A 12,050-nucleotide genomic window follows, 5' to 3' on the forward strand; every position below is an offset into this window, starting at 1 on the left:
CGGCTGGCGGCGCCACGTCATCAATCGAATGGGATTCCTGCGCTGGACCCATCCCCACATTGTCGACTCGACGAGATCTGAGAAACTCTCGACGTATCGAAATCTCCTGGTCCTTCGGCTGCACGCGATCCGCGACACTGACCGCTGCTCCTCGGTCCGCGTCACGCCAGCATGAGGCGAATTGATCACGTTCGCGCGCGCGTGCGTGCACGCGAGGACGCTTGACGTTTCACGACGTACATACCTCCGTGAAAAAACATCGGGTGTCCGGTTCTCCTCGCTTGTTAGAATTTGTTTTGGTTTAGCCGGCGCGCCGTGGTGCAGCTGCCGGTCAGGGATGGCGAAGCTCAGGGGCTCAGGGCCTCGGGTTGCATTTGATTCGAGCTGTACTTCCCCTGCACCCGCGTCTTCCCGTGGTGACGCGTGCTACGGGCCTTGCTGTGTGCTAGTCTTTGTGTGCTAATCTCCGAGTTGAACCTGTGCACCGCCCTTGCGTGCAGCGGTAGTCGTCCTCGGCGTACAGATTTCAGTTTCTTTCGGGAAGGCTGGAATGCGTGCCGTGCATGCCTCCCGATCTCCCGTGGTGGTTGATAAGCAACATTCGTGCAGATCTCGGTTTTCTTTTGGGAAGGCTGGGATGCGTACCGTGGGTGCGTCCCATGGTGGTTGATACGCATCATTCGTCTGCCAGTCTGTTCTTCATCCGATCAACAAAAATACCAGAACCAGTATAGGCCTATATGCTAGTCTCGTCGAGTATTCCACGATTTGGGAGAACAGTGGGAGCACGGAGAAAGCCGTTCGCTCAGACTCGATGGATCTCGGGATTGTGTGTCCTAGGTTGAATCTCGATATCTAACTTTCTCTTGGAGCTAGATATTTACTCCATCCGTTCTAACATATAAGAGATTTTAAACGGATAGGATATTTTCTAATACTACGAATCTAGATATGCTTCATGTTTAGACTCATAGTATTAGAAAGTGTCTCAATCGTCCGAAATTCATTATATTTTTGGATGGAGGAGTATATCCCTAGTCATCTCATATTCCAAGGGAACTCGTAAAGCTATTTTTGACATTCTCAGTCTAAGTCTTTTAGACTCAGACTTAGACTCATAGTATTAGAAAGTGTCTCAATCGTCCGAAATTCATTATATTTTTGGACGGAGGAGTATATCCCTAGTCATCTCATATTCCAAGGGAACTCGTAAAGCTATTTTTGGCATTCTCAGTCTGAGTCTGATTAAATCTGAGTAGGTCTTCTTCAACCATGTCAAATCCAATCTTTCTTTCCTCGCCGTGTAGGCTAGGGCATGACCCCTGTTGTCGAAACGACAACTGCATATGTCGAAAGACGTGGTTACTCAATAGTGGTTGAAAGTAAAGTGTATTGATTAGAGAATTTTTCTTGGATCCCCCTATTACATGGCCCTATGAGACTATTTATAGCTCCTTTTACAGGTTCTTACTACTAGGGTTTTGGTTATACAGGAGAATTTACATGGTTACCCTTATGAAAGGGACATTTACATGGGTACATAGTGTAATAGAGGTTCATGGACTCCTAATGGGCCGTTAGGCAATCGTCGGTCCAATGGCCCCTAGGCTTGTTGGGCCGGAAAAGGCTTCTTCGGCCCTCGCGGGGCCAAGCTTGCTTTGCGCGCAAGTTGTCGAAGGTCTCCTGTAGGTCGGACGTGTGGTCGAAAGCCTTGCGGCTTTTTACGACGATGTCGTCGACATAAGCTTCCACATTTCGCCCCAATTGCTTGTAAAGGACCTTGTACATCAGCCTGGCAAAGGTTGCTCCGGCATTCCTCAGACCGAAAGGCATCCTGAGGTGACAAAAGGTGCCGAACGGTGTGATGAAGGCTGTCTTGGGGATGTCGGCCGGGTTCATGCGAATCCGATGATAGCCGGAATATGCATCTAGGAAGCTCATGAGTTCGCAGCCGGCTGTCGAATCCACGAGCTGGTTAATCCGTGGCAAGGGGAAATCATCCTTCGGACATGCTTTGTTTAAGTATGTGAAATCGACAAAAATGCGCCATTTGCCATTTGACTTCCGCACCAGCACTAGATTCGCCAGCCATTCAAGATGATCGATCTCTTGAATGACCCTTGCCTTGAGCAATTTTTGGACTTCGGCTTTTGCTGCCTCCTGGCGATCAACGGACATCTTGCGTAGCTTCTGTTTCCTTGGCTTGGCATCCGGCTTGACTGCCAGGTGATGCATGATGAGATCTGCCGAAACACCTCCCACTTCATCAGGGCCCCAGGCGAAGATATCAATGTTCTTTTTGAGTACCTCTAGGATGTTCTTAGCTTCTTCTTCGCCCATGTCGCCCCCCAGTGATACGAGCTTTGTGGGGTCGGCATCATCAATCTGCATCTTGACTATCTTGTCGTGAGGGGCGGGCTTTGGCGCGTGCTTCGCCCGGTCATGCGGTTCGGCCTCTACATTGTGCACTGCTCTGTTGATTATGGCCAAATCACCTTTTGAAGCAGCCGAAGGCTGAAGCCCCTTAACCACGATCACTCCTGCCGGGCCGGGCATCTTGAGCTTGAGATAATTGTGATGGGAAATGGCTTTGAATTTGTTCAAGGTTGCACGGCCGAAGATGGCGTTGTAGTTGTATGGGATGTCGACAACGTCAAACAATACTTGCTCTTCGCGTCTGTTTTCCCCCGTGCCGAAGGCTACTATCAACTGTGCTTGGCCAAGAACATGAACTGCTTCTCCGCCGAATCCTCGGAGCGATGTCGGTGCTGGGGTAAGGGCTTGGGTAGTCAACCCCATCTTGGCATATGCTTCGGCAAAGATGACATCAGCCGAACTTCCTCCGTCGACCAGGATTCGCCGGACCTCAAAACCAGCTATCTCGGCTGAGATCACCAGAGGTTCTTGATGCGGGAACATTACTCCTGCGGCATCTTCTGGGCCAAAAAAGATTTGCTGGTTCAGATACTGCGGAGCCCCTTCGCCTGCCGAAGTGATATTGTGGACCGTTCGCAGCTGCATCTTCTTCTATCGCTTCGACAGTTGGATCGGCGGGTCGGCCCTTGTAATCACTTGGATCACTCTGTGTTGCGCATATTGGCGCTGTTCGGCCGGGGGTGCTTGTTCTTAAGCTACTTCACGAGTTGCTTCAGCTGCTGCTCCCTGCTGCGTCCTTGGATCTTGCGCGTTGCCACGTTGCCGAATGTTTCGGCATTGCTCTGTGGTGTGCGAAGAGCGTCCGTGGAAGGCGCAGTAGAGGTCTTTTCGGACCTTCTTGCGGACAGGCTGCTGATGGTTGCTTGCTTGCTGATCGTTGAACTCCTTGCGGAGGGCTTGCACTTCTTCGACAGCCATCACAGCCTTGCCCGCACGGTCGGTTCTGAACTTCCTCTAGGTCATGGGGGCTTGACCTTGCCTTGGCGGTTGTGCTTGGATCTCCGGCTGGGGCTGGCGAACAACGAGAGGAGATGGTTTGGCAACTTGAACTTGTTGTTGGGCTTGAGCAGTGGCGACAGAAGCCTTATCGTACTCAGCTTGTATTGCTTGCCGTCGCTTGGAATCCTCTTCGCCCCTTGCGAACCCGTCAATGATGCGAAGTAGGTGTTCAAGCGTCTGCGGCTCCTTGTTGGCGATTTTTCTTGTGAGTTCGCCCTAGAGTAAACCGGCCGAAGCAGCGTTTATGACTTATGCCTCAGTTATGTCTTGAACTTGGCACCGGGCTTGCGAGAAGCGACGCATGTACTCCCTTATCGACTCCCCCGGCCTCTGGCGAATGTCGAGTTGATGCTGCTGCGTCTTCGGCTCCTCATAGGTGCCTCGAAAGTTAAGGACAAAGACATCGCGCAATTGCTCCCATGTGTAAATGCTATTGGCTGGCAAATTGAAATACCAAGAGCGGGCGATGCCGTCTAGGGCGAGATGTATTACCTTTGCCTTGGTATTTTCGTCGCCATGAGCCGCTTCGATCGCGGATTCATAAATGGAGAGGAATTCCTTTGGGTCAGTTTCGCCTAAGTAGCGTGGGACGGGTGGGAACTTGAACTGGGGTGGGATTGGACGGGTCTTGATTCCCCCACTCAGCGGTAGCCCCTTTTCGCCCCCTGCGCTGTTCACGACACCTTGCTGCGGGTACGGCGTGGCGAAGGGCGAAATCACGGCTTGCGCGTGAGGTTGGGCCATGGCATTCGGCTGCTCGGCCCCGATTGGTGATGCTTGCTGAGCCGCCATGAATGGGTCGAAAGTTGGCTGTGACCATGTCATGGTGACCTGGTTTGGTGCTTGGTTTGCTCCGAAGCCTGGCAACATTGATAGAGTCGAACTGCGGTCCTTGACTCCACGGCGAAGCCCCTAGACCTGGCTGATTCGAAGGCAAGCAACTAGGCGCACCTTGACTTGTATTCCCCTCCGGGCGGGCCGAAGGCGCTGTACTTGAAATGTTGTGGGGTTGGCTGAGCTGCTGAAGGAAAGCTTGGAGCTGCGCCTACAGAGCCGAAGCCCCTTCTGCCATTGTTTGTGGCACTTGGCCAGGCTGTTGAGGATGTACTTGGGCAGCGATCGGTTGAGCTTGCAGTTGCACGTGAGGGGCCGGATGCGCTGCTGCGGTCGATGGCTGCCCAGCGAAGTACATTGGCGCTTGCGCGACTTGTGGCGGAAGGGGCTGGGTCGGCACTTGTAGATAGACTTGGGGTGGGACATAGCCTGCCGAATACTGGAGGATTGGTGCCGAAGCGACCTTGGACCGCCTTGCCGCCTCGTACGCTTGCTGCTATTCTTGCATTTGGCGAAGCATGTCTTGGAGTCGTGTCATGTTCTGTCGCACGGCTTCCATGTCGGCTTCGGTTTGTGTCTCGGGGTCAGGGTAGACTTGGGCTTGCACAGCGGCGAGCGCAGTTTGGGCCGCTGCCGGCTGCGACGGAGCGGCTTGGGGCACCAGCAGTTGGCTTGTCGAAAGGATCTCCGCCCTGGTCTGGAGTGCCCTTGCCGCCGCAGCCGCCTTCGCCATGGCACATAGGTAGCAGGGGCCGAAGGCGGTAGTGATGGCGCAGGTGCGGAAGCAGATGGCGCTCCCCCATCTTCGGCGATAAGCGCCGAAGGCTCTGCTCCCTCTTCGGCAGCCATATCCACCCCGGCGTCGCTTTCCTTTCGCCTTGTAACCTTCTCCTTTACGACATTCTTCGGTGGCGTTTGCTCTCAGTGGTTTTGCTCGGAGGTCCCCACGGTCGACGCCAACTGTTGTCGAAACGACAACTGCATACGTCGAAAGATGTGGTTACTCAACAGTGGTTGAAAGTAAAGTGTATTGATTAGAGAATTTTTCTTAGATCCCCCTATTACATGGCCCTATGAGACTATTTATAGCCCCTATTACAGGTTCTTACTACTAGGGTTTTGGTTATACAGGGGAATTTACATGGTTACCCTTATGAAAGGGACATTTACATAGATACATAGTGTAATAGAGGTTCATGGACTCCTGATGGGCCGTTAGGCGATCGTCGGCCCAATGGCCCCTAGGCTTGATGGGCCGGAAAAGGCTTCTTCGGCCCTCGCGGGGGCAAGCTTGCTTTGGCGAAGTCGTCTCCCTTCGGCATATACTCTTCGCCCTACATCCTTCCCCCAAGAGGCCTCCGGCTTGGCAGAGTACCCGCACGATCCTTCGCCTCTCGCCGTCCTTGTTCCATAGTCTTCGCCATTGGGGGGGGCTTCGCCCCGACTAACTTTGACGTCTCGGGCTTGGATCCCCACTCCTCGCATAGCCTTCGGCAGGTTTTGGTCGAAGGGCCTCATGCCATACCGCCAACAACCCCTAATCTAGGTATGTCTCTAGTTGTATTACCCCTAGCGAAAGAGGGCAATAGGGATAGTGGTGGCGATGCCTGGTCAGAGGTGGCGGGGTTTTTTTTCGTCGTTGGGCCCAAGGCAGTGGTCGCTTTGTTTGCAACATCCTTCTCATAGAGTCGCACATCATCGTGAGCAGAGGCCAATGAAAGTTTGACGGCCTATGCTGAGGACGAGATTAGGGGTAGCCAGAATTCACCCAATGATTGACCTGTGAAGCCCTAAAAGTATGAACCTCCCCCTCCCCCCCCCCAAAAAAAAAACTTATCATAATTCACAAATCATTAGAAAAACATGTGTATGCATTTAGGCCCAATTCAACCCCCATTCTACTCACCGTCGGTATGAAACAAAATGCAACCATAACCTCATGTTTCCCTAATTGTCGCTGATGGGTACCCTCAATTCTCCGACCGCATCACACGCACAAGACGACCTCGTGCATCCGCCTCCCGACACAACTTCACTATCCGCTCATGCTCACTTGCAACTCTAGGGCTTTTGCTCCCATGCGGTGGCCTCCACCTCCACCTCCCGAGCTCCCGCAGGCCGCAACGGTGCTTCTTCCATTGCTACACGCCTGCTCTCATGCATTTACTTTATCTTTATCTCACCATCTCTCACATGGTTGCCTGTGCTACATGTTTAGGATAGAAAAATACGAATATAATCCTCTATGTTTAGAAAGAAAATAAGCGCGGGCGTGCCAGTGTACCTAGATACACAATGTAAAATAAACACAAAAGAGACACAGAAACACGTGATCTTTATTAATTGAATTAACAAGATACAGTTTCCATGTATAATATAAAATACGCGCGCCATTGCCTGTCGTTGGACAGATCTTGACATCAGCGGTGTGGTCTTCTGGTTCCTGGGGTCTCGAAAGACTCCCATTTAATTACCTCCGCAGATCTACACCTGTAGGAGAACCTCCGATTAAGTTGCTTGTGGTCGTCTCGTCGTCTTCGCTTCACGTTCTCCATGCATGATGAATGTTGGTGAAGATGGTGGATATATATATGTGGGCGCCGGCAACGCATCCACGGCCTCGTCGGTCCGTGCGCCGATGTTGGTAGCGTAGCCTTCCATCGGCTTCGCCCACCCTCGTCGCTCCGCCTCATCAGTCTTGAGCGACGTGGTGGTGTAGATAGGTTGATCTTCAACATGCATGAAACTCGCATAGCTTGGACGGTAGAGACGTCACAGTAGTAGCGTCGGAATGATGTTAAAGGGAAGAGGAATTGGTGAAGTCAGTTGGTGTACACAACAGCCGAATATACGGTGGCTAGGCACCTCCTGGCTAGGTGAGATCAAAGTGACGAAGAGTTGACAAAGACGGTTGGTGTAGACGGTAGCTGGATTACACATGGCTGGGCACCTCTTGGTTCGTCATGTCCCTTATACAACAGGGACTTGCAATGAAGATGTTGATGAAGAAGTCAATGTAGACAATAGCCGGATGAACGTGGCTTTAGCACCTTCGGATGATGGATCTACTATTGATCCAGTTGATATGATGACGAGCCCATAAAAGGGGCTATATAAGGGCGCCGGTAACGACGGCGACCTTGGAAGAAGTAAATGTCTCTTCGGCGGAACGGCCGAGGACATTGTTGGTGTAGATTCAGCACGAACGGTTCCCTAGCATCACAGACGGCACCATTCTTGCTTTATGTTGATGAAGATGAGCAACACTCCAATACACGGACGAACAGCGACATCAATCTCCACGAAGAAGGAGAGAATCACGAACGAATGACATCGATTCTTGACAAGAGGGGGAAAGCGCCACGGACGGACGACACAGATCTTGACAAAGAGGGGAAAAGCACCATGGACGGACAACATCTCATCTCGGCATAATGAAGAGAACGCATCACGAACGGACGTCACGATATCATGTTGGTGTGGAGAGGAGACGTCACGACGACGCCGGCTTGACGAGGTGAAGACATTGCGGACGAACGGCGCGATGACTGCAAACCATGATGCTCCGGCATGACGAAGTGAAGGGATCATGGGCCGGCGGACTTGACGACAGCGTGCGGGCACCCAGCAGTGGCACTCCGGCATTGCATAGGTTGAGTAGATGTTGATGGTGTCGCCATTCTCATAGGTTGCGACCAGCAAAGTAAGGACGCTCGACGTCTTGGCGACGTCGTAGCATCAGGTAGATGCGATCTTCGGCACGCTCCGGCTGGGTGGCGTCACAACGGCCTTCTCCGGCAGGTGGCAGATGATTGTTAGTTGACGGAGATGAGCGCTGCTTGGCAGCGCCTCAGCGACTCGGCGAAGAATAGTCATCGCGGACGGATGGCATCACAAGTCCGGCGCGATGAAGCAGAGGTGTAGTAGCCGAACGGCACGACGACAGTGTGCGGGCTCCGGGTAGCGGCGCTCCGACAGGCGATCTCCTCGAGCGGCTCAACGACGAGTGTAAGGAAAATGGCAGGACCGTCGAAGATGATTGAGTAGACATCAATGGTGACCTAAGAGACCGCGGCGAGCGTGAAGGCGTCGCCGGCCAGTGGAGTCTCGGTGAGATGTCCTCACACAGTAGAGATCACAACGCCGACATCCTGAGAGCCTGGCGTCGGTGCGATGGTGCCGGCACAACGGCAAACTTTGACGGGGTGGCACTCGGCGGACAGTGTCACCAGCAGCTTGACGGGGACGGCGAGCGTCTGGGCGTTGCCGATAAGGTGGACGAGATGCCTCCCGGTTGACGATGGGGCTGCTCCATCAGGATGGCGTGGGTGGCTACCGGTGTGATGAGGATATGTTGTTCACGGACGCGGGCAGCTCAGCGGAGTCTGTGTCGTTCTCGACAAGAACTTCTGGATCAACATGACTTGGCGGCGTCCGCGGCTGCTCCGACGATCTCCGGCGCGCCCCGACGGAGTGGCGTCACGATGGTCTTCTCTGGCGGACGGGTGTTGGTGGTGTCACAGCGTTGGGTACGGTAGTGACACTACCAGTGGCTTGAACGGGTGACGTCAATCTCGACGGAGGCTTGCGGGTGACGTGAATAGATCGGCTGGCCCAGTGACCCCGGGCGACGGCAATACACCCGACTTCTCCCTGGCCATGACAACAGATTGGAACGACATCGCCTCGCTCCTTCCTGGCACATGTCTCCTCCTTGGCGTGCGCGTCCTCACGCCGGACGCTGGGGTGTGCTGCAGCCGTGGTAACCTGGCCACCGAGCGCACACTTCCTGTCTTAGACGCCGAGGTGCAGCAGTGAGGTCGCCGGCTGCCGAGGTCAAACGCCGTTGCTTGCCGTCGGAAGGTCGCTTCGTGGGGGCCGGTAGATGGATGCTGGCCGTCGGCGCGTGCGCGTACGACGTAGATGGCTTTCTCCTCCTTTGGCCTCGGCCTCCCTGCCGGGCCGAGCGCCGGTGAGGCTGTGCACGCCCGCCCGCCGCGCTGGAGGCTTCTCTGCTATTTGATATATGCTGTGGATGAGATGGGATCGGAGTAGATGAATATGGATGCCGATCGCCTGGCGCCGTCTCCTGGGTGGCTGCATGTACCCTCGCCGAGCGTCAGATGCTGCCGGCCGGCAGCCACCGGTGGCGCACACGTTGGTGTGGCGTCGTCGGCCAGCGCGTCCTCCGGCCACCGGCCAACTCCACATCATGGCTTCTTCTCCTTTGTCTGTGCTCCATGATCAATCTGTAAAAAGACAATAACAAACAAAAGGATGGAGCTGTACTCGCCGACGAATGGATGTGTATTGATGCCGATGTTGACGAGTAGTCTACAGGCTGCCGGAGCAACGCGCCGATGGTTTTCCCCTCCGTGATCAATCTATGGTAGTAGATCGGACTGACACCAGCTCGCCGGACGCCGATGATGTGCGCTGATGCCGCCTCTCGGCGATCTGCCCCTCCCGAGGGACACCGGCGTACGTGATACTGCTTCGCCGCCGGCCGGTGTGTTGTCGATGGATATGAGTTGAAGATGGCTGGGCAGAGACAGATGGATGCCGATGGATAGAACTGTGTGTTGATAGATTGATCTCGATGGGAGTTGATTGATTGTCCATGGCCTCTGGCTGGCTGGCTCTCGGTGGCTTTTATAGGCGCTAGGAAAACCTAACGGATGGGCGCGTATACTCCAGCGCCGCCGGGGCCACACGCGTTGGTTCGCTCCGAAGCCTCCGGCGACGTTGCTGCAGATCACTTTCATCCGAATCACCTGGATAAGGCGGAGTTTGTTGCTTGGGTTTATCCGGCGCCAGCCGCGCACATCAGTAGCTTGCGGTTGAGATATCCCGCGTACGCGTGTATTCTGATATACAATCGCATATATACGATGAGAACGAAATGTGGCCATGGGCTGCCGGCCCACGGGCAGCTTCACATTTCCACCGTACGTGTAGCTAGCTGTTGCTTCTTAACTCAGAAATCACGCGGTATTTCTATACGTATACATGCATGTACGGTGAATACATATATAGCGCTCGTGTATGAGCTGCTCACATGTCACTCAAGTCTCCTTGTGCATGCATGCATACGTACAGATTAGCCAAGCATGTATATATATGGCTGAACACACACATGGATATAGCCATATATAGATGGACATATATATGTAGTACGTGCATGGCTCATGCATCCCATGCAATTGAGCAAGCTATATACAGTCTCACATATTAACGAATGCGACGATCATAGCAGCTCCTTTGTTTGCTTGTCTTGATAATACAAATACTCCTTGGATTTATAAGATCACAAAATACCGTCAAACACTACAACTTATTGGCTCTTGTGTAAGGTCAAATTAAGCGGTAGAGAACCCGCTGGGACCAAGAGTGAGGGAGGCTTCTCTCCCAAAGAAGCTAGTGCTAGAGTTAGGGGATGAAATCGGGGAACAGATGCAGATTGCCCTACCCATTTCTTATTGCCTACCTTATAAAGGATCCCAACATACAATGCGGATGCTTGAGATAGGATCTCGTCTCCTAGCATTCCGAAACACGTGGCGTTAAGTTCCAGGCCAACCAAAACAGGCCGCGAGTGGTCGAGGTACCTCTTGAGAGCGTTGTCGAGGTGCCTCCCTTCCCTCTTCAAAGGGATCCTCTAGGTGAAAATCTTATCCTTTTGGGATGAGCGATGACAGCATTTTTAATGTTGTGATCTTATTGAAGGCGTCGTTTTAGAGGTGGCTGTGTATTCCTCAGGGTGTGGTGGTGTGTGGGCACGTGGCGTGGTGTGTTTTCTCTTTTATCGTGAGTATAGCCTCCTAGTGCTATAATCTTGTATTAATTTGCTTCTCTCAAAGTCTTAATACAATGATGCACAACTCTTTTGCGTATTCTTGGGAAAAAAAAACAGGGCGCGAGTTGGGACCTATCTCGTCTAGCCAGCTACTCCCTCCGTCCCATAAAAAATGAATATATGACCAGATATGAATATTCTAGTACGATGAATCTGGAATAATGTATGTTCAGATTCGTAGTATTAGGATGTATCACATCCGATATTAGGTTGGTTTTTTATGAGACGGAGGAAGTATACAATACAGGACGCCCTTGCATCATAATCCTGTTCCGGCCTGCCCAAGTAGAAAGGGCCTCACGTAGACGGTAATCCCGTTCCGTCCCAAGTATAGCAGGCCGTACATGCGTGGCAATCCCGTTCCGTTCCGGCCCAACGAGAAAATGTGGACTTAAACCGCAGTGCCGTAACCCGTTAAAGACACAGCCAGATCTCTAGTCGACACACGCCGGCCGACCTCCATCTCTGCAGTGCCAACTGCCATGAGATGAGAGTAGCAACCGTCTTCAAGCTGGACAACACACGAACACTAGGGGGGAAATGGAAAATGGAACTCACCTTTTGACCGAAGACTAGTAGACAGACATCCTTCGGACATTCCATTTGAAGGCAAAGACATTCGGCGAGCGATGAATTATTTTACCTCGACTCGAGGTACATGCTTTCATCAACAGTTCAAAAAGATACTACTCTACTCCGTAGCATCGGTTTCCTTCTCGAGAAACGACTCGTCACATGCTGACATTGCCATTGGGTACCGTGGCTTTTGCTGGCCGCACAACAATGATAGTTAGTACTCTCTCCGTCCTAAAATAAGTACAGTTTTACGCTATTTATGTCTAACATTTAACTATTTGTCTTATTTGAAATTTTTTTATGATTACTATTTTATATTTTTATTGTTATTAGATAATAAAACATAAAT

This window comes from Oryza sativa, chromosome 2, assembly GCF_034140825.1.
Source record: "Oryza sativa Japonica Group chromosome 2, ASM3414082v1".
NCBI lineage: Eukaryota > Viridiplantae > Streptophyta > Magnoliopsida > Poales > Poaceae > Oryza > Oryza sativa.